This window comes from Musca domestica, unplaced genomic scaffold (assembly GCF_030504385.1).
Source record: "Musca domestica strain aabys unplaced genomic scaffold, Musca_domestica.polishedcontigs.V.1.1 31, whole genome shotgun sequence".
NCBI lineage: Eukaryota > Metazoa > Arthropoda > Insecta > Diptera > Muscidae > Musca > Musca domestica.
The window spans coordinates 10,791,772-10,816,294 of NW_026712309.1; the positions used below are offsets into that span (position 1 = coordinate 10,791,772).

The 24,523-nt window shown below is 36.0% G+C and overlaps 1 protein-coding gene and 2 long non-coding RNA genes across 3 annotated transcripts in view; 1 reads left to right on the top strand and 2 right to left on the bottom strand.

Moving 5' to 3' along the window:
- Positions 1-11,170: 11,170 nt before the first annotated feature.
- Positions 11,171-11,934, bottom strand: LOC131803566 (uncharacterized). The gene is made up of 2 exons (XR_009342654.1): positions 11,444-11,934; positions 11,171-11,386 (listed from the first exon to the last, which is right to left on the bottom strand). It is a non-coding gene; the product is annotated as an uncharacterized LOC131803566 (long non-coding RNA).
- Positions 11,935-12,426: 492 nt separating this feature from the next.
- On the bottom strand, positions 12,427-13,313 carry LOC131803565 (uncharacterized). Its single transcript, XR_009342653.1, has 2 exons — positions 12,700-13,313; positions 12,427-12,642 (listed from the first exon to the last, which is right to left on the bottom strand). It is a non-coding gene; the product is annotated as an uncharacterized LOC131803565 (long non-coding RNA).
- A 6,759-nt stretch (positions 13,314-20,072) lies between these two features.
- The window catches only part of LOC131803642 (ankyrin repeat domain-containing protein 6), a 328,879-nt gene continuing 324,428 nt past the window's right edge, over positions 20,073-24,523 (top strand). The window contains exon 1 of the mRNA XM_059125071.1: positions 20,073-20,585. The gene's annotated coding sequence lies outside the window, so the exon portion shown is untranslated. The remainder of the gene's footprint in view (positions 20,586-24,523) is intronic.

Here is a 24,523-nt window from a genome sequence, read left to right on the forward strand (position 1 = left end):
AGTGAAATTATAATAGAGAACGTAAAGAATTATGTATTCTTGTATAATTCATTGTAGTCAACAAATGAGCAAAAAGTAAACAACTTCATCAGCTGTTTTATAATTTCGTCGGTATTGTGTTCCATACGACGAATTTTCGCGGCACATTTTGTCGCCGCGTAGGGCGAAATTCGTCGTTCGCTCCAATTGTGTTCCTAGCATATGGTGGAGGGTATAAAAACATATTAATCACCACACAAATGCGATAACTTAAAAAAGGAATTCCACAATATATGAAACTATCTGTGTAGTTATAAGAAGGCTAATTAGTAGTTGGTGTGAATAGTGCATAAGTGAATTGATTTGTGATGGGTTATTAATGCCAGACTGGTATATTATAGGAGTGCAGTAGTACCCCTGAAGTACAGATAGTCCTTCTTGAATTTTTTAAACCTATGGGCCAAATTGAAGATTTCCTAAACCTACTAAAAGAGCTCTGTTAGGCAGGTGTGTATAATAAGCCAAGCGAAATAAAAAGAGTGGGCTAAGCAACTATCCGTAATATAAAGTAATCTGAGTCAATGACTCCATCTATTTTTTTTAAATGCGGCGTTAATGATCCTAGTAAGAGTATAAGCAAAACCAAGGTTTTATTAATATTAGTGTTAAATAAACTGACTATGTCAATAAATGTCGTTTTTTGTTGTGTGAAAACGTAAATTACGTTATGTTGTGCTAAATTTTATGTGAGGGAGGAAGCTAGAGGTATGCTGTGTTGGGGTAAAAGAGTGCGTGGAAAAAGGGACACTTTAAAAAGGAATAATTATAGGGAACGAAAGGATCCAGGTTGGGCGGGCTCAGTGTTTAAGCATTTATCATCAAGCTTCCATGTCATAGTGGCACGTCAAATATGTAATCGTTTCGTTTTATGTGTGTGTTAGGTACAACAATTTATATTTATTGTTCTTCCCCTTGTGCTAGTGGCGGCAGGGTTGGGAACCCCCTGAAAGTGCCACCGTCTGAGCAAGTCGAACCACACCATAGCGCCACTGAAGGTGGAATATAACATAATTAAAGAGGAGGTCTTCACGGATATTGGTACGAATACTTAGTCCAAAATCAGTTTTTGGTAGAACAAAGTTGGAGATTTTCTGATTTCCAACTGGGGGCCGGGCAGAAGACCGAATCTGGAGGATGCCCTATTCAAAACTCGCCCAAAATGAGCTATTAGAATTAAAGACGTCTTCACCAACATTTTCGTATCTATACTTAATTCAAAATCAGTTTTTGGCAGAACAAAGTTGGAGATTTTCTGATTTCCAACTGGTGATCAGGACAGAAGGTAGATTACCTCTCTCTCGAAGTGGACAACATTCCTCGAAAGACTTTACTAGGTTCTCCGTTAACCTATTGACATATCTGTCTACGTCGTCTGTGCTTAGGCATTCAATTCCCTGCCCTAGCCTCTCTTTTACTAGTCTCCCATACTTCATCCAGTCAGTCTTGGATTTGTTCCTAAAACTTATTGGCTCCGGGAGGGCCGTGTTAGCTCAAACCTTATATTCCTATGATCCGAGAAAGAGTGTTCTTCCGAAACCCTCCAATTCTGAATCTCGTTTTTAAGATGTCCTGAACAAAAAGTAATGTCTAAAATCTCCTCCCTAATTTTGTTTACAAAGGTCGCCTTACTCCCAATGTTAAGAATTATTAGGTCGTTAGTATTTAGATAATCTAGTAGGGACTGGTCCCTTTTATTAATGTTAGTACTACCACACGCAATATGGTGAGAGTTAGCAGAGCTACCTACTAATACTTCGTTACCTGTTTGTTTTGTTTTGCTCACCAGCCGCTGCAGTTCCTACGAAGGTGGTGATGTCGGCGCGTCGAACGGTAGGTAAACGGACGCTAGGTATATGTTTCCTTTCCCCAGCCTTAGTACTGTTGCGTCCGATGTTGACAACTGTGGGAGAAAAGAGAACATACGTTTTGGTGACATATTATACAAGTTCCTGGTCGAGACCCTGTGTTGGCATAGAATAGTTGGCAGTTTATATGGTTTAGTCCAAAGACCCTGGTCTGAACTGTCCAAGGTTCCTAAATTAAACCAATGTGAATCTTACCTGAATTTATTAGTTTCATCAGAGCCAAGGTTACCGTTTCACTCCGATGAAGGTTGGTCTTGATGACCTCGATCATTGGTCCTCCAGTAAACGGTCTTCTTGAGAGTCGGTAATTTTGTCGCCGACTACCTGTTCTGTGTTGCTTGGGGGGTCTTCTTTCTCCTCCTCGCTGCTAGACTGTCTTCGTCTCCGGTCCTCACCTTATTATTTATGAACCTGACAGCGTTAGAGATATAGAATGCCATGCCCATAGTCTTTGTAAGACTGGTTTAGCAGTCGATTTCACGGTCGGGCACACCTTTCCAGTGCTGGGGCTTACCTTCTCGCCCTCGGTCAAAGGATTCCTTTTACAGCCTCCTTTGCGAGGTCCTTGACGTAGTTTGCCCGGAGCATATGCAGGTGGGAAGCTCTTTTTCGCCGACTTAGCAGTGTTCTGTTCCTCAGGGGACCTTATTCTCTTCCCTGCCTCCAACGGAGTTGGGGAGTATTTGTAGTCCCCTTTGGAACATCCTTAGAATTTTTAGTGTTTTGTTGCCTTTGAGCTTTCGCCGTTGGCCCCAGACTGCTTTTTTGTTCTGACGATCGTTGGATGACGACAGGGTGTGACTCGTGGCTGGATCACAAACATCCGCCGGTACTGGGTTATTTAGGCCCTGCACAGTTACTTTTTCTTTCTTTATTCTTCCATGTTTGTTTTTTGTTTTTGGGGAACACCCCCGTAGATAGTTTCTTGTCCGCAGGGAGTAAAAACTCCCACGGACGGGTGATTAAACTATTCCGCTCCACCCAGTTCGTAGCTAGACGGCCTAGTTCGAGCAAAATAGTGCGATCATCCATCCCCCCATCCGACGGTGGGGACGCGCCTCTTAGGTGAACTGACAAACACCCTCAGGGAATCAATACTTAGTCCAAATTCAGTTTTTGGTAGAACAAAGTTGGAGACTTTCTGATTTCCAACTGGTGGTCAGGACAGAAGATCGCCTCTGGAGGTCTCCCTATTCAAACCTCGTCCAAAATGAACTATTAGAATTGTTGAAATGAGGTTTTCGCGAACATTTTCGTATCAATGGTCAGGACGAAATACGGCTCTGGGAGCCTTCATATAAAAACGTCCAAAAACTATGAATTTCAAATGAGAGTAAAGATCCTAACGAGTATTTTAGCATATAAAATGTTCTCCAAATCATCTTTTGGTAGAACAAATTTTCCAATTTTCTGATATTCCATGGTGGTCAGGACGAAATATGGCTGTGGAAGCCTTCATATAAAAACGTCAGAAAAAAATATTGTAATTGGAACTAAATGTAAAATTGCAGATCTTATGACGGCGTTAAGTATTTAAGATATTGTGCTGTTCAATCTCCTATCGTTGGAGTTAAAACACACGCTTGGTAGAAGAATACAAGTAGATGCATCGACGCTTGGGAACATTGATATGTCAAAACATTTTAAATGGTCTGTCAAATATAAGTAAATTTTATACGTTTTCTTATACGACGTCATTCGGATATTATTATAATTCGCGTTTTCCAGCAATTTTTACAAAATTTGAGTAATTTTCTATTCAACATTTTCAATTCTAAAATTGGTTTGACATTTCATTGTCCCAACAGCTGTGTCGATGCGTCTACCGTATTCGTATTCTTCTACCATGGAACACATGATTGTACAATGAATGGTACGTTTAGACTCATGGTAGAAAAATACAGGTAACAGCAAGTGTTGTTGTACAACAATCGTAACAACAACCACATACAAATTTGTTTTTGTACGTAATACAAGTGTCAGAGTTATATGTCCAAAAATGTAAATAAAATAATTAATTTTCCATAAATTTTTTTAATTTCAAAAATATACAATTTTGGAATTTGGATTATTAAATTTAAAATGCAGAAGAATACTTCCTCAATTGTTTAGTTTGAATGTTTTCATACAATTCCCCTGAATGTACAGTTGTTAGCTGTATGTCCTAATCTCTCAACACTTCAAGCAATCGCTAGAAAATCGTGGAAAAAGCAACATCCCTTTCAAATTGAAAGCAAACTGCATACACACATAAGGTATTCTACATTTTGCAATTTTAGGAAACATGAAATATACGACTATGTTGCTTAATGGGGTGTCACAACTTTTTAACCATCGCAGTTGGCGTTTTGTTAAGTACAAGGGCGATTTTTTCTATTATTATAAGCCAAAAATGTTTACATTGCCCTGCAGATAAATTTTATATTTAAAAATGATATACCTATTGTATATCAAGAAATGGAATAAAATCACAAAACGTCATACTGAGCTTGACACTAGTATTACTATAGAGTCAAATGAGTTGGGACTTGCTGCTACCTGTAATAATTATACCATGGTTTAGACTATATCATGGCCCAATTATAAGGTCGACCAGAAAGCGAATGTCCAAAAAAATACAACCCTTCACCTACATGTATTGAGCTTGACACTAGTATTACTATAGATGTTGTTACTATAATGTTGTTAATCGAAATGTTGTTACATATATTAAGGATAAATACTAATTCTTTACAAATATTTTTTTACGGTTTTTTTTTTAAACCGTAAATCTCTGCTTAGCCTTTTTATGCCCTCCACCATACTATTGAGGGTATATTAACTTTGTCATTCCGTTTGTAACTCCTCGAAATACTCATGTCAGACCCAACAAAGTATATATATTCTTGATCAGCGTAAAATTCTAAGTCGATTTAGCGATGTCCGTCTGTCTGTCTGTCTGTCTGTATGTCCGTCTGTCTGTCTGTATGTCCGTCTGTCTGTCTGTTGTAATCACGCTATCTTTCGAATGAATTGAGATAGATGGCTAAAATTTTGCACATATGTTTATTTTTCCAGTAGGCAGGTTAAGTTCGTAAATGGGCCATGTAGGTCCACGTTTTCATATAGCTCCCATATAACGGTAACCCCCCTATATTCGGTATTTTGATGATTTTAGCGACGTTATTCGCCGGAATTGTTTCAAATTTGGTATTTGAAGTTCCAAATGGATACTACACCCTAAGATAGAAAATTGTCGGTGCAAGTCCACGTCTTCGTATAGCCCCAATATAACGGTACCTCCCGATATTCGGTATTTTGATTATTTTAGCGACGTTATTCACCGGAATTGTTTCAAATTTGGTATTTGAAGTTCTAAATGGATACTACACCATAAGATAGAAAATTGTCTGTGCAAGTCTATGTCTTCGTATAGCCCCCATATAACGGTACCTCCCGATATTCGGTATTTTGATGATTTTAGCGACATTATTCACGGGAATTGTTTCAAATCTGGTATTTGAAGTTCCAAATGGATACTACACCCTAAGACAGAAAATTGTCTTTGCAGGTCCACGCCTTCGTATAGCCCCAATATAACGGTACCTCCCTATATTCGGTATTTTGATGATTTTAGCGACATTATTCACTGGAATTGTTTCAAATTTGGTATTTGAAGTTCCAAATGGATACTACACCCTAAGACTGAAAATTGTCTGTGCAGGTCTTCGTATAGCCCCCATATAACGGCACCTCGCTATGTTCGGTATTTTGATGATTTTAGCGACATTATTAACCGGAATTGTTTAAAATTTGGTATTTGAAGTTCGTTATGGGAACTACAGTCTGCGACAGAAAATTGTCGGTGCGGGCCCAGTTTCGAATTTGAATATGGTAATGGCTTATGACAAACAATGCATATGTATGTCCACGTCGTATAGACCCCAATATAACGGCTATATTCGGTATTTTTAAAATTTTAACAGAATTTTTTAAGGATTTTATTTTTTGAAAATTTCCAAATTCGTTGCAAATGGTGGAGGGTATTAAAAGTTCGGCCCGGCCGAACTTACTGCTTTTTAAATTGTTTATTTTTAAAACTTTGTTTAAAAGTCGCACTCTAAAAAAATTCGGCATTTGAAAAAGAAGTCCTTGACATGAGGGGGCAAATCTATGCAGCTACTTTCATCTATCAACTTCTTTCGAATTGTTGGGGATTCCAATATGGTAATGCCATTCATTTTATTAAAAATCATATCCATTTTTTATTCTTTACAGGAAAGGCTCTGAAGGTTTTGTTAATTTTCCTTTCGATACCTGATCCACCCATGCAAAGGAGTTTGAATGACATTGGTATTCTTCAAGATTTGACTTTCGGATTACATATCCCGAAATATGTTCTAATGCATCATCCTGAAGAATAAAAATATCATTTAAATCCGTTTCATCTATTTCTGTAACCTCTGTGTTTTGAACCGCCATCAAATTTTCAAACCCATCATCTTGCCACGGTTGCGATATTTCGGTGAATCATTCCTCACGCCCATTTTGACTGAAACCAATCCATTCTGTTTCATCAACATCGACGTTGCCCGTTCCAGAAAGTAATTCAGTATTGCGCGCTAAAAATCAAAGAACTTATTTCTGTCTTCAATTTTATAGACGACTTACATATACTTACCCAAAATATATTTCCCTTTCTGGGTTTCAATAAACTTGCCAAAAGGTTCCCAACAATAAAGGATATAGATATGTTAATTTCGTAATTTATATGTTATCATACCTTCCCGGGTAAACCAAAAGTACTACAAGAGGAGTTGTGGATATCGAACCAATCATTTACTAATTGAATAAATTCAGCAGTATCTATTGCATTGTATATCTCGAACCCGAGGTAATAACACCTTTTGATAGCATTTGCTGTGGTGTTGGAGAAAAGTTGGGTCGCCAATTTCTCTTTTTGCCTTCCTAAATCGTATGTTAATAAAGCATTAATTATTTATAAACGTTTAGCTGTATACCTGCTCCCTTAACAGAGAGATGTTCTTCGCTTAATTTATATGTTTTGGATGTATCATTTTTATTAGTGAACTTCAACAAATATGTTATTGTCCTTGAAGTAATAAATCGATTATTAATTACGAGTCCGGTGTCAAGGTATTGATTTCGGATTAGCTTTACAAGATGGGGAACATCAGCAAAAGCAAATACTTTTTCCGTTGACTTTGTGGGATGAGAAAACCATGGTTTTTCTTGTAAAAAAATAGTATAAAAACAGAAAAAACTATTGTTACTAACATATATCTTTTTCAATTGTAATTCGAAACATTTTATTTGTAACTCGAGAATGTCATTTGTAATTCGTTAATTTTCAATTGAAATCCGAGAAATTCATTTGTAATTCGAAACATATCCATTTTTATACCCTACACCACATAGTAGTAAGGGTATTATGTCTTTGTGCATTTGTTTGTAACATGGAGAAGGAAGCGAAATAGACACATAGTAACTTTTGTTGGTTTTCAAATCTCCCACTTTCGGAATAAGCACTCTACAATAATGATATTTTGTATGAGATATATCATAGAGCTCAGAAATGCTCAATATAAACATTTTTTAGAAGAGCTCTACTAAATATGCATAGTGGTGTAGGGTATCATATAGTCGGCCACGCTCGACTTTTTCTTATTGGTTTTAATATTACTATGAACCAAAACTCCATTCAAGAGCTATCGTGCGCACAGATGGACGGGTATAGCACACTTACCTGGCGTTATGTCGAAATATCGCCACAACTTTCGGTTCGATGGTCCCATGTCGCAGACCACAGCGACCACAGGATAACCAGAATTATCTAGTACACATATTATCTGTAGTAAAAGTTCTCTCGTCATCATGCAATCAAAACCATAAAATACAGGTTGCTGCCATCCATTTTTTATCCCACTGGCCATTACGACTTGCACATAATTTGCCGGTTTCCGAACAACATCATTATGCAAGTCGTATTCGTACGTCTCAGCGATTTTCATTTCATCGAAAGATAGAATACAAATTTTTTCATCTAATGTCATATAATTCACTTGCCGCATAAACTCGATCGATGACAACAAAATCCCTTCCTTGACATTAATTTTCGAACACCAGTTATTGAGCGTGGATATGCTGGGAAGAGGATGCCCCTTTTGATTAATTATTTATTTTCATTCCGCAGATGTCTTAAAAGCTGAACATTTTTTCAATATCCGCTGCAAAAATTACAGGACTGAAACAAATACAACCAGGAAAAAATCAGGATACAAAAAGTTAGAACGCAATAGTTTCCAGCAGAAGCGGGGCACATCGGCAAAAAATATAAAAGTTCCTTAAGTAGATAACGTACAGTTTTGGAAAGATACTACTAGATTTGGGCAAAATTTTGTAAACATTTAAGAACGGAATTTTTGTAATATACCATTTGTGGCGATCAAAATCTTAATTTTATAAGGGATTGTTAGGAAACCCGTAGTTAGCATTTTGTTAGAATCATGTTTTCTATCAAGTAAATAATTCACTTTTTTTCAAAATTTAGAATTTGTGGGGAACTTTTTAAAGGAGTGAGCCCATATCTTCCATCTATTTTGGTAGTGAGACGGATATCGTTACATCATGAAATGCAGAGACATGGTTGGACCTCATGTCAAAGTTTTTCTTTTATGAGATAAATTTTGTATACATTGGTGTATCCACCCCGTAGCTATTAGAATAACTAACATTCTTCAAATAGCCTTATGCGGGGTAGGGTATATTTGACTTAAAGTATTACTCTGTTTGAGTCTCCTGATCTTTTGATGTGTTGGTTTTTTGAGCTAGGTTTTCAATAAGAGTGCATGATTCCGTTTCTGTTTTGTCAATAATAATCTTATCGTGAACATTTACTTGTGTATCGTCAGGTTTCATATATCTATAATGTAAAAATAGGAATATATTTGAAATTTATTCTCTACCATTGCTTACGGGCTCAATTGCGGAGTCCGAGTTCTGGCATAGCCATTGACTGCACCACATAAGCCTTATTGAAATGGTCTGTGCAAACTTTTGATGTAGCTGCAAATTTGATTTGACACATTTGACTCCACTTTTCTCTGGTGTTTTCATCTCTGGGAACAGAGAAAAAGTTCAGTGCCTTTCCAGGCTCTTCTTTTCTTTTGCATATCTTGCAAATTCTCATTGTCAATTCACGCACACAAGTTAACAAAGAGAAGAATCAAATTTAAAAAAAATATCTTTCTATTTGTTTTTAAAATTTGACAAAATTAACTGACAGTAAATAACGGACAAGTAATTATTGACATCTTTGTTGACAGGCGAATTCAAATAATGTTGACAGAAAATGAAGGTATCAGCTGGTCTTACTTGTCGATCTTATAATTGGGCCATGGACTATATTTAATAGTTCCGGCGGATTAACCCATAGTAGAAGAATACAGGTAGATGCAGCAATGCTTGGGTACATTGGCATGCCAAAATTTTTTAAATGTTTTGTCAAAACTAAGTAGATTTTTATATGTATTCTTATACGGTGCAAATCGGTGGTTGATATGTGGTTGATATGTATTTTTCAACAATTTTTACAAATTTCAATAATTTTTAATACAACATTTTCATTTCCAAAATTGGATTGATAATTCATTGTCCCACCAGCGACTACCTGTATTCTTCTACACACGGTTTACTCATGGTAGCAAAATACAGGTAGAAGGACGTAGCTAAATCGACATAGAATTTTATGCCGTCTAGCTACGAACTGGGTGGAGCGGAATAGTTTAATCACCCGTCCGAGGGAGTTTTTACTCCCTCATATAAAACGTCCAAAAAACTATGAATTTCAAATGAGAGTAAAGATCCTAACGAGTATTTTAGCATATAAAATGTTCTCCAAATCAGCTTTTGGTAGAACAAATTTTCCAATTTTCTGATATTCCATGGTGGTCAGGACGAAATATGGCTGTGGAAGCCTTCATATAAAAATGTCAGAAAAAAATATTGTAATTGGAACTAAATGTAAAATTTAATTGAAAATTTTTAATACATTTTTTAACAAACACATCGATTTAGGACTTATTTGGCCAAGATCATCATATATGGGGGTGAGTTTGGTATCGGATATGCGAATTTTATCAATGGCAGCGGACAGTGTTGTAAGACCTAGAATGCAGCGAGGCTGACCAACTATTACATTTGTAAACTGATGACAGAGTTCGTAATCTAAAATATAAGACAAATAGTAAGAAATCAAAAATTGATTGAGACATAGGTACTCACAGAAAATTTGTCGTATTTCTGAAACAAATGCATGGGCGGATCAGGTCAATGCAAATTGCAAACTCTCACCATTTTTGAAAAGTAATTTTCTTATCTTTTTATAGCCTTTACCATAGTATGGAGGGTATATAAGATTTGTCACCTCGAAATAAACATTTTAGACTATATTATGTATATTCTTGATCAGCATAAAATTCTATGTCGATTTAGCTACGTCCTTCTAGTTATTCTAATAGCTACGGGGTTGATACACCAATGTATATAACGGACAAGTAATTATTGACATCTTTGTTGACAGGCGAATTCAAATAATGTTGACAGAAAATGAAGGTATCAGCTGGTCTTACTTGTCGATCTTATAATTGGGCCATGGACTATATTTAATAGTTCCGGCGGATTAACCCATAGTAGAAGAATACAGGTAGATGCAGCAATGCTTGGGAACATTGGCATGCCAAAATTTTTTAAATGTTTTGTCAAAACTAAGTAGATTTTTATATGTATTCTTATACGGTGCAAATCGGTGGTTGATGTGTGGTTGATATGTATTTTTCAACAATTTTTACAAATTTCAATAATTTTTAATACAACATTTTCATTTCCAAAATTGGATTGATAATTCATTGTCCCACCAGCGACTACCTGTATTCTTCTACACACGGTTTACTCATGGTAGCAAAATACAGGTAGAAGGACGTAGCTAAATCGACATAGAATTTTATGCCGTCTAGCTACGAACTGGGTGGAGCGGAATAGTTTAATCACCCGTCCGAGGGAGTTTTTACTCCCTCATATAAAACGTCCAAAAAACTATGAATTTCAAATGAGAGTAAAGATCCTAACGAGTATTTTAGCATATAAAATGTTCTCCAAATCAGCTTTTGGTAGAACAAATTTTCCAATTTTCTGATATTCCATGGTGGTCAGGACGAAATATGGCTGTGGAAGCCTTCATATAAAAATGTCAGAAAAAAATATTGTAATTGGAACTAAATGTAAAATTTAATTGAAAATTTTTAATACATTTTTTAACAAACACATCGATTTAGGACTTATTTGGCCAAGATCATCATATATGGGGGTGAGTTTGGTATCGGATATGCGAATTTTATCAATGGCAGCGGACAGTGTTGTAAGACCTAGAATGCAGCGAGGCTGACCAACTATTACATTTGTAAACTGATGACAGAGTTCGTAATCTAAAATATAAGACAAATAGTAAGAAATCAAAAATTGATTGAGACATAGGTACTCACAGAAAATTTGTCGTATTTCTGAAACAAATGCATGGGCGGATCAGGTCAATGCAAATTGCAAACTCTCACCATTTTTGAAAAGTAAGTTTCTTATCTTTTTATAGCCTTTACCATAGTATGGAGGGTATATAAGATTTGTCACCTCGAAATAAACATTTTAGACTATATTATGTATATTCTTGATCAGCATAAAATTCTATGTCGATTTAGCTACGTCCTTCTAGTTATTCTAATAGCTACGGGGTTGATACACCAATGTATATAACGGACAAGTAATTATTGACATCTTTGTTGACAGGCGAATTCAAATAATGTTGACAGAAAATGAAGGTATCAGCTGGTCTTACTTGTCGATCTTATAATTGGGCCATGGACTATATTTAATAGTTCCGGCGGATTAACCCATAGTAGAAGAATACAGGTAGATGCAGCAATGCTTGGGAACATTGGCATGCCAAAATTTTTTAAATGTTTTGTCAAAACTAAGTAGATTTTTATATGTATTCTTATACGGTGCAAATCGGTGGTTGATGTGTGGTTGATATGTATTTTTCAACAATTTTTACAAATTTCAATAATTTTTAATACAACATTTTCATTTCCAAAATTGGATTGATAATTCATTGTCCCACCAGCGACTACCTGTATTCTTCTACACACGGTTTACTCATGGTAGCAAAATACAGGTAGAAGGACGTAGCTAAATCGACATAGAATTTTATGCCGTCTAGCTACGAACTGGGTGGAGCGGAATAGTTTAATCACCCGTCCGAGGGAGTTTTTACTCCCTCATATAAAACGTCCAAAAAACTATGAATTTCAAATGAGAGTAAAGATCCTAACGAGTATTTTAGCATATAAAATGTTCTCCAAATCAGCTTTTGGTAGAACAAATTTTCCAATTTTCTGATATTCCATGGTGGTCAGGACGAAATATGGCTGTGGAAGCCTTCATATAAAAATGTCAGAAAAAAATATTGTAATTGGAACTAAATGTAAAATTTAATTGAAAATTTTTAATACATTTTTTAACAAACACATCGATTAAGGACTTATTTGGCCAAGATCATCATATATGGGGGTGAGTTTGGTATCGGATATGCGAATTTTATCAATGGCAGCGGACAGTGTTGTAAGACCTAGAATGCAGCGAGGCTGACCAACTATTACATTTGTAAACTGATGACAGAGTTCGTAATCTAAAATATAAGACAAATAGTAAGAAATCAAAAATTGATTGAGACATAGGTACTCACAGAAAATTTGTCGTATTTCTGAAACAAATGCATGGGCGGATCAGGTCAATGCAAATTGCAAACTCTCACCATTTTTGAAAAGTAAGTTTCTTATCTTTTTATAGCCTTTACCATAGTATGGAGGGTATATAAGATTTGTCACCTCGAAATAAACATTTTAGACTATATTATGTATATTCTTGATCAGCATAAAATTCTATGTCGATTTAGCTACGTCCTTCTACCTGTATTTTGCTACCATGAGTAAACCGTGTGTAGAAGAATACAGGTAGTCGCATCGACGCAGCTGGTGGGACAATGAATTATCAATCCAATTTTGGAAATGAAAATGTTGTATTAAAAATTATTGAAATTTGTAAAAATTGTTGAAAAATACATATCAACCACATATCAACCACCGATTTGCACCGTATAAGAATACATATAAAAATTTACTTAGTTTTGACAAAACATTTTAAAAATGTTGGCATTGCTGCATCTACCTGTATTCTTCTACTATGGGTTAATCCGCCGGAACTATTAAATATAGTCCATGGCCCAATTATAAGATCGACAAGTAAGACCAGCTGATACCTTCATTTTCTGTCAACATTATTTGAATTCGCCTGTCAACAAAGATGTCAATAATTACTTGTCCGTTATTTACTGTCAGTTAATTTTGTCAAATTTTAAAAACAAATAGAAAGATATTTTTTTTAAATTTGATTCTTCTCTTTGTTAACTTGTGTGCGTGAATTGACAATGAGAATTTGCAAGATATGCAAAAGAAAAGAAGAGCCTGGAAAGGCACTGAACTTTTTCTCTGTTCCCAGAGATGAAAACACCAGAGAAAAGTGGAGTCAAATGTGTCAAATCAAATTTGCAGCTACATCAAAAGTTTGCACAGACCATTTCAATAAGGCTTATGTGGTGCAGTCAATGGCTATGCCAGAACTCGGACTCCGCAATTGAGCCCGTAAGCAATGGTAGAGAATAAATTTCAAATATATTCCTATTTTTACATTATAGATATATGAAACCTGACGATACACAAGTAAATGTTCACGATAAGATTATTATTGACAAAACAGAAACGGAATCATGCACTCTTATTGAAAACCTAGCTCAAAAAACTAACACATCAAAAATCAGGAGACTCAAACAGAGTAATACTTTAAGTCAAATATACCCTACCCCGCATAAGGCTATTTGAAGAATGTTAGTTATTCTAATAGCTACGGGGTTGATACACCAATGTATACAAAATGTATCTCATAAAAGAAAAACTTTGACATGAGGTCCAACCATGTCTCTGCATTTCATGATGTAACGATATCCGTCTCACTACCAAAATAGATGGGAGATATGGGCTCACTCCTTTAAAAAGTTCCCCACAAATTCTAAATTTTGAAAAAAAGTGAATTATTTACTTGATAGAAAACATGATTCTAACAAAATGCTAACTACGGGTTTCCTAACAATCCCTTATAAAATTAAGATTTTGATGGCCACAAATGGTATATTACAAAAATTCCGTTCTTAAATGTTTACAAAATTTTGCCCAAATCTAGTAGTATCTTTCCAAAACTGTACGTTATCTACTTAAGGAACTTTTATATTTTTTGCCGATGTGCCCCGCTTCTGCTGGAAACTATTGCGTTCTAACTTTTTGTATCCTGATTTTTTCCTGGTTGTATTTGTTTCAGTCCTGTAATTTTTGCAGCGGATATTGAAAAAATGTTCAGCTTTTAAGACATCTGCGGAATGAAAATAAATAATTAATCAAAAGGGGCATCCTCTTCCCAGCATATCCACGCTCAATAACTGGTGTTCGAAAATTAATGTCAAGGAAGGGATTTTGTTGTCATCGATCGAGTTTATGCGGCAAGTGAATTATATGACATTAGATGAAAAAATTTGTATTCTATCTTTCGATGAAATGAAAATCGTTGAGACGTACGAATACGACTTGCATAATGATGTTGTTCGGAAACCGGCAAATTATGTACAAGTCGTAATGGCCAGTGGGATAAAAATGGATGGCAGCAACCTGTATTTTATGGTTTTGATTGCAAGATGACGAGAGAACTTTTACTACAGATAATATGTGTACTAGATAATTCTGGTTATCCTGTGGTCGCTGTGGTCTGCGACATGGGATCATCGAACCGAAAGTTGTGGCGATATTTCGACATAACGCCAGGTAAGTGTGCTATACCCGTCCATCTGTGCGCACGATAGCTCTTGAATGGAGTTTTGGTTCATAGTAATATTAAAACCAATAAGAAAAAGTCGAGCGTGGCCGACAATATGATACCCTACACCACTATGCATATTTAGTAGAGCTCTTCTAAAAACGGTTTATATTGAGCATTTCTGAGCTCTATGATATATCTCATACAAAATATCATTATTGTAGAGTGCTTATTCCGGAAGTGGGAGATTTGAAAACCAACAAAAGTTACTATGTGTCTATTTCGCTTCCTTCTCCATGTTACAAACAAATGCACAAAGACATAATACCCTTACTACTATGTGGTGTAGGGTATAAAAATGGATATGTTTCGAATTACAAATGAATTTCTCGGATTTCAATTGAAAATTAACGAATTACAAATGACATTCTCGAGTTACAAATAAAATGTTTCGAATTACAATTGAAAAAGATATATGTTAGTAACAATAGTTTTTTCTGTTTTTATACTATTTTTTTACAAGAAAAACCATGGTTTTCTCATCCCACAAAGTCAACGGAAAAAGTATTTGCTTTTGCTGATGTTCCCCATCTTGTAAAGCTAATCCGAAATCAATACCTTGACACCGGACTCGTAATTAATAATCGATTTATTACTTCAAGGACAATAACATATTTGTTGAAGTTCACTAATAAAAATGATACATCCATAACATATAAATTAAGCGAAGAACATCTCTCTGTTAAGGGAGCAGGTATACAGCTAAACGTTTATAAATAATTAATGATTTATTAACATACGATTTAGGAAGGTAAAAAGTGAAATTGGCGACCCAACTTTTCTCCAACACCTCAGCAAATGCTATCAAAAGGTGTTATTCCCTCGGGTTTGAGATATACAATGCAATAGATACTGCTGAATTTATTCAATTAGTAAATGATTGGTTCGATATCCACAACTCCTCTTGTAGTACTTTTGGTTTACCCGGGAAGGTATGATAACATATAAATTACGAAATTAACATATCTATATCCTTTATTGTTGGGAACCTTTTGGCAAGTTTATTGAAACCCAGAAAGGGATATTAGAAAGAATGTACCAAGTTATGTGTAGTCCAATCGTGCCCAATAAAACTCGACTTGAAATCTTCCAGAAAGGAATTCTTATTTCCAATAATGCTTTGATACAGTTGTACGACCACTTACAGAAGTACAACGTGGAGTATCTATTGACAAGGCACCTGAACCAATACGTTCTTGAACATTTTTTTGGTTCAATGAGGAGTAAAGTGGGAACGACCATCCAACTCCTCAGGATTTCAAATTTCGTATCAGAAAATACATTTTGGGTAAGTATATGTAAGTCGTCTATAAAATTGAAGACAGAAATAAGTTCTTTGATTTTTAGCGCGCAATACTGAATTACTTTCTGGAACGGGCAACGTCGATGTTGATGAAACAGAATGGATTCAGTCAAAATGGGCGTGAGGATCAACCATTCACCGAAATATCGCAACCGTGGCAAGATGATGGGTTTGAAAATTTGATGGCGGTTCAAAACGCAGAGGTTACAGAAATAGATGAAACGGATTTTAATGATATTTTTATTCTTCAGGATGATGCATTAGAACATATTTCGGGATATGTAATCCGAAAGTCAAATCTTGAAGAATACCAATGTCATTCAAACTCCTTTGCATGGGTGGATCAGGTATCGAAAGGAAAATTAACAAAACCTTCAGAGCCTTTCCTGTAAAGAATAAAAAAATGGATATGATTTTTAATAAAATGAATGGCATTACCATATCGGAATCCCCAACAATTCGAAAGAAGTTGATAGGTGAAAGTAGCTGCATAGATTTGCCCCCTCATGTCAAGGACTTCTTTTTCAAATGCCGAATTTTTTTTGGAGTGCGACTTTTGAACAAAGTTTTAAAAATAAACAAGTTAATAAGCAGTAAGTTAGGCCGGGCCGAACTTTTAATACCCTCCACCATTTGCAACGAATTTGGAAATTTTCAAAAAATAAAATCCTTAAAAAATTCTGTTAAAATTTTAAAAATACCGAATATAGCCGTTATATTGGGGTCTATACGACGTGGACATACATATGCATTGTTTGTCATAAGCCATTACCATATTCAAATTCGAAACTGGGCCCGCACCGACAATTTTCTGTCACAGACTGTAGTTCCCATAACGAACTTCAAATACCAAATTTTAAACAATTCAAAATACCGAACATAGCGAGGTGCCGTTATATGGGGGCTATACGAAGACGTGGACCTGCACAGACAATTTTCTATCTTAGGGTGTAGTATCCATTTGGAACTTCAAATACCAAATTTGAAACAATTCCGGCGAATAACGTCGCTAAAATCATCAAAATACCGAATATAGGGGTGTTACCGTTATATGGGAGCTATATGAAAACGTGGACCTACATGGCCCATTTACGAACTTAACCTGCCTACTGGAAAAATAAACATATGTGCAAAATTTTAGCCATCTATCTCAATTCATTCGAAAGATAGCGTGATTACAACAGACAGACAGACGGACATACAGACAGACAGACAGACGGACATCGCTAAATCGACTTAGAATTTTACGCTGATCAAGAATATATATACTTTGTTGGGTCTGACATGAGTATTTCGAGGAGTTACAAACGGAATGACAAAGTTAATATACCCTCAATAGTATGGTGGAGGGTATAAAAAGGCTAAGCAGAGATTTACGGTTTAAAAAAAAAACGTAAAAAAATATTTGTAAAGAATTAGTATTTATCCTTAATATATGTAACAACATTTCGATTAACAACATTAAAAAAAACTACATTCGTCGTCTTTCAAAACAATGAAATAAAAGCAAAGATTCTCGTGAGACATTGAGTGTCAATACCGTTTGATGTGGGACTTCAGCAAAAACAAATTGGTGAAGCAGCATTCAGACCTTCAGAGGCTACTTCTGGCACAGCAAACTTGCCAATAAAATTTAAAGAAAATATCCATAAATGCGAGTTGCTTTTATTGTATTTCACATACACAAACATTTCCAAAATAAACAAAGCAGAAATTCGCTGCAATGTTATTCTGTCAAGGCGAAATACTTTTTTTTCGCCCTAATAAAGAAATTTTGACAATACATGTAGGTGAAGGGTTGTATTTTTTTGCACATTCTCTTTCTGGTCGACCTTGGGCCATGATATAGTCTAAACCATGTTATAATTATTACAGGTAGCAGCAAGTCCCAACTGATTTGACTCTATAGTAATACTAGTGTCAAGCTCAATACATGTAGGTGAAGGGTTGTATTTTTTTGCACATTCGCTTTCTGGTCGACCTTATAATTGGGCCATGATATAGTCTAAACCATGGTATAATTGTTACAGGTAGCAGCAAGTCCCAACTGATTTGACTCTATAGTAATACTAGTGTCAAGCTCAGTACGTTTGTGATTTTATTCCATTTCTTGATATACAATAGGTATACCATTTTTAAATATAAAATTTATCTGCAGGGCAATGTAAACATTTTTGGCTTATAATAATAGAAAAAATCGCCCTTGTACTTAACAAAACGCCAACTGCGATGGTTAAAAAGTTGTGACACCCCATTAAGCAACATAGTCGTATATTTCATGTTTCCTAAAATTGCAAAATGTAGAATACCTTATGTGTGTATGCAGTTTGCTTTCAATTTGAAGAGGATGTTGCTTTTTCCACGATTTTCTAGCGATTGCTTGAAGTGTTGAGAGATTAGGACATACAGCTAACAACTGTACATTCAGGGGAATTGTATGAAAACTTTCAAACTAAACAATTGAGGAAGTATTCTTCTGCATTTTAAATTTAATAATCCAAATTCCAAAATTGTATATTTGTGAAATTAAAAAAATTTATGGAAAATTAATTATTTTATTTACATTTTTGGACATATAACTCTGACACTTGTATTACGTACAAAAACAAATTTGTATGTGGTTGTTGTTACGATTGTTGTACAACAACACTTGCTGTTACCTGTATTTTTCTACCATGAGTCTAAACGTACCATTCATTGTACAATCATGTGTTCCATGGTAGAAGAATACGAATACGGTAGACGCATCGACACAGCTGTTGGGACAATGAAATGTCAAACCAATTTTAGAATTGAAAATGTTGAATAGAAAATTATTCATATTTTGTAAAAATTGCTGGAAAACGCGAATTATAATAATATCCGAATGACGTCGTATAAGAAAACGTATAAAATTTACTTATATTTGACAGACCATTTAAAATGTTTTGACATATCAATGTTCCCAAGCATCGATGCATCTACTTGTATTCTTCTACCAAGCGTGTGTTTTAACTCCAACGATAGGAGATTGAACAGCACAATATCTTAAATACTTAACGCCGTCATAAGAACTGCAATATCTATCAATATTACACGGCGACAATCGCATAGACCAACATTGCCTCGTCTGTTCTGTTCTGTTTTCGCCTTTTGTTATAGAATTTATAACCTATCTATCTATTTCTATAATATAGATCGAAAACAAATATTATTATTAGAACACATGCATGGTAGAAGAATACAGGTAGATGCAGTGAAAGTATAATAGTATTTCTTACATTTTAGATTACGAACTCTGTCATCAGTTTACAAATGTAATGGTTGATCAGCCTCGCTGTATTCTAGGTCTTACAACACTGTCCGCTGGCATTGATAAAATTCGCATATCCGATACTCAACTTACCCCATACATGCTGACCTTTGCCAGATAAGTTATAAATCGATGTGTTTATTAAATTTTTTTTTACAAAAAGTGTCAAATTTAGAAAACTTTGGTTCGAGTTAGCCAGTGGGGGACATACTCAGAGGAGAAAATCCCACAGTTAAATTTGACACTTTTTGTAAATAGGCGACCTTCAACCGTGGCTTGGGATTTTCTCCTCTGGGTATGTCTCACACCGACTAACGCGAACCTAATTTTTTTAAATTGGATACCTTTTGTAAGTGGCCGGCCTTCGCCCGGGGCCAAGAAAAAAATAGTTTCCTGGAATCAGGGTAAAAATACCTACCGCTGGGAAAAATTTCGAAAAAATCGAAGAGTTTTCACTGAACTAGAGCTGTTCCTTAAATTTTAGTTTAGTTGCAATCACAATAGTTTTTTCTGACATTTTTATATGAAGGCTTCCAGAGGCAGATTTCCGTCCTGACCACCAGTGGAATATCAGAAAATTGGAAAATTTGTTCTACTTAAAACTGATTTGGAGCACATTTAGTATGCCAAAATACTCGTAAGGGCTTCCACTTTCTTTTGGCATTCACAGTTTTTGGGACGTTTTTAAATGGAGGCTTCCATAGCCAGGTTTCCGTCCTTGTTGTATCATAAACTGATTTGCGATGTTATGTATGGAATTAATAACTGGGGTATGAGAATTCTTTAGCGAACAACATTTGCTTATTTCATGGACTGTTTTCATTCATAGTTTTTTAAATAATTTTTTTTTTCTGACGCACAGTTGAAAAAATGTATTAAATGTGAAATTTCGATGTTCTGAGGCACCCTGTTTTTTGGTGAAACTCGATGTTATCGATAGTTAGCAACGTTGCTAACTTCACGCAGGTCTGAAATCTTATATTCAATAATATTTGTGTTAATCAAAATCCGCAAACAGGGACACGGCGTTTGCCATTTATTTGTGAAGTGCAAGAAAGTAAACCATGCTATATAATTTGAACGTAGCAATATAGATATTCTTATAGATTATAAGTTCGTTATAAAAAGTAGATAATTTTTAGAATAGAAAATACTCAGGTTTTACGAAATACATTAAATACACCCATCACCAACGAAACATAGCCCCTAAACACAACTTAAGCCCAGGGAGCAAGTTGAGTTTAGGGGCTATGCTCGGATCATTTTGAAATTTTTACCGCAGGTAGGTATTTGTAACCTGATTACGGCAATGTAATTTTTTTGTGGGGGAAATACCCGGTTACCCGGTTATTCGACCCAAAAGTTCGAATATAACATCCGGTTTGTATCCGGTTCTACGTAACCGATATCAATAAAATGGGTATCATTTGAAAGCTTATGAAAATACCTATCCAACAAGTGGTCATATGACGGGGTTGCTGGAACCGGTTTCGGAGAAATTTAGGAAAATTTGCATTTTTGTATGAGTACTTTTTGAAAAACCTATAAAAACTCGAAAACGGACCCATTATAGGGTCTTAAAATCTATACACTATATTATAGCTAACACTATTGCCTTTCCAAAATGGTGTCATATGTGTTGATATCTTTTGTGGTTCCGTGGATATAAGAGATAGAATTCATTAAATTATATTTTTCTCCAGTCTAGATGCATTTGACTTTGACCTTTATAGCTTTTTTAAGCAACCGGCCTTCGGCCGGGGCTTAAGATTTTCTCCTCTGGGGTATGTCCAACACCGGCTACGCGATCCACAGTTTTTCTAAAAATTGTACATTTTGTAAGTAGCCGGCCTTCGGCCGGGGCTTAAGATTTTCTCCTCTAGGGTATGTCCAACACCGGCTACGCGATCCATAGTTTTTCTAAAAATTGTAATTTTTGTAAGTAGCCGGCCTTCGGCCGGGGCTTAAGATTTTCTCCTCTAGGGTATGTCCAACACCAGCTACGCGATCCATAGTTTTTCTAAAAATTGTAATTTTGTAAGTAGCCGGCCTTCGGCCGGGGCTTAAGATTTTCTCCTCTGGGGTATGTCCAACACCGGCTACGCGATCAATAGTTTCCTAAAAACTGTAGTTTTCGAAAGTAGCCGGCCTTCGGCCGGGGCTTAAGATTTTCTCCTCTGGGGTATGTCCAACACCGGCTACGCGATCCATAGTTTTTCTAAAAATTGTAATTTTTGTAAGTAGCCGGCCTTCGGCCGTGGCTTAAGATTTTCTCCTCTGGGATATGTCCAACACCGACTACGCGATCCATAATATTCTAACAACACCAAATTAAAAACAAAGCAGATTAACAAGAACGTTAAACCCGACACAAAACTTGGGTTCACTCAAACTGCTTTCATAAGTAACGACTTTAAAAGTCAATATCTTCGGAACTACAAAAGATATCAACACATATGACACCATTTTGGAAAGGAATAGTGGAATATAGGAATAGTGTTAGCTATAATATTGTGTATAGATTTTAAGACCCTATAATGGGTCCATTTTCGAGTTTTTATGGGTTTTTCAAAAATTACTCATACAAAAATGCACATTTTCCTAAATTTCTCCGAAACAGGTTCCAATTACCCCGTCATATGACCACTTGTTGGATAGATATTTTCATAAGCTTTCAAATGATACCCATATTATTGATATCGGTTACGTAGAACCGGATATAAACCGGATGTTGTATCCGAACTTTTAGGTCGAATAACCGGGTAACCGGGTATTTCCCCCACAAAAAAATTATATTGCCGTAATCAGGTTACAAATACCTACCTGCGGTAAAAATTTCAGGTCAATCCAAGCATAGCCCCTAAACTCAACTTATGCCGGAACCGGTTCCGGAGTAATGCAAGAAAATTGGTATTTTTATACCAGTACTTTTTGAAAAACACATACAAAGTTGAAAATAGACCCATTATGGTGTATTAAGACCTACATGCTACATTAGAGCCTATATTCTTGCCTTTCCAAAATGGTATCATATGTGCTGATATCTCTTATAGTTCGAAAGATATATGTGATGCAAATTATGAGATTTTCTTCCCTGGGGTATATCCAACACCGGCTACGCGATCCATAGTTTTTCTATACATTCTAATTTTGGTAGGTAGCCGGTCTTCGGCCGGGGATTGAGATTTTCTCCTCTAGGGTATGTCCAACACTGGCTACGCGATATATAGTTTTTTCTTAACATTGTAAATTTGGTAAGTAGCCGGCCTTCGCCCGGAGCTTAAGGTTTCCTCCCCTGGGGTATGTCTTGCACCGGCTACGCGATCCATAGTTTTTCTAAACATTGTAAATTTGGTAAGTAGACGGCCTTCGGCCGGGGCTTGAGATTTTCTCCCCTGGGGTATGTCCTACACCGGCTACGCGATCCATAGTTTTTCTATACATAATTTTGGAAGGTAGCCGGCCTTCGGCCAGGGCTTGAGATTTTCTCCCCTGGGGTATGTCCAACACCAGCTACGCGATCCATATCCATAGCCGGGATTCGACTTTAAAGTCAATATCTTCGAAACTACAAAGCTAAGATACATATTAGTGGAGGAAATCTCAATTTCATGATTTGCAACACTAATATCTTCGGAAATACAAGAGATATCAATACCTATAGCACCTTTTTGGAAAGGACAGAGTGCAGGCTACAATGGGTTTTTCAAAAAGTTTGTTATGTGTGCATATGCTCGGCATACGATTAGGCCATCCGACTGTCACAGAGACTCCCAGGGCTAGGGATCTCAACCCGCCAATCGAATCCAACACACTAACATTGAAAGGGGACTTTACTACAATTGCTCTACTCTACGATATACAAAATAGGAGTCATCATACAGGGATCTCGGTGGATCGATCCCACACTCGCCCACCCTACCTGGATCCAGTATTTCCATTTCTTGCGTTTCTCTGAATCCCCTTGAACCACACGCTTCGAATCACACACTTACTTCATACCAACTTCCCCCCCAAGTTATACAAATTTAGCAACACATATTAGTATCTACTGTTTACAAAAGAATCATCTTTAATTTTATTAAAAAAAATAAGTTAGCTTTAAATATTTTCTTAATTTTTTTCTCTACTATTTTTTTTTTTACACTAAAATTGACAAACTGTATGGTTTATAAAAAAAAACAAATTAAGAATAATACCGGGCTTTCTTAAATCTATGGCTTTAATTACTCGGTAGAAACCAATATATTATCCTTTGCCTTGCTTTTCCCGCGCAATATTCACGCGTCTATACGAAATTACTAGCCACCTAAAAGAGCTCTCTTAACCGGCCTAATTGCCGCTAAAATTCCACGGCCTAAACTATCAGATCGAATCACAAGGACTCAAGATAATTTTACTGTAACACCTCCTAGCCTTTGAAAATAAACGCGGTATTTTTCCCTTACAAACTGATTATTACTTAAATCCTAAGAACTATAACCTATCTTATTACCAAATTTTTATACTGAATATTATAATTTTTTTTGTTACTCGAAATTTATGATTATTAACTCCTTTTTTTTTCTTTTCTTTTAGTTCCAAAAAAGGAGACAGCAAATTTTATGGACGTCACATATATATAAATATATCAAGGACAACACAACGGTAAGACACCTTTTACCTGAGCAGTGATTTATAACGTTATTGATTAATTCTTCTTATCTCTCCTTCCAGTTTACGCTTCTTTCCGGAGGAAACAGATTTTGAACGCCAGGCAAACCCTCAAATGAAGCTGGACTTGTTGACTGGTCCTTTTACAATGCCGGCGTTCTGGGCGGGATCAATACCCGGCACAGCAAAAAGCTCAAAGTTGCAGCTGGCCAGTTTACAATTCAAATCTCCACACCCTCAATGTAACTTTTTTTGGCTTTTTTTTCCTGTGGACAACTTGCCACTACCTTGCGTTACCAAAAAGAAAAGGCAATTTCCCGCCGTTGTGCTGACCAAAACCGG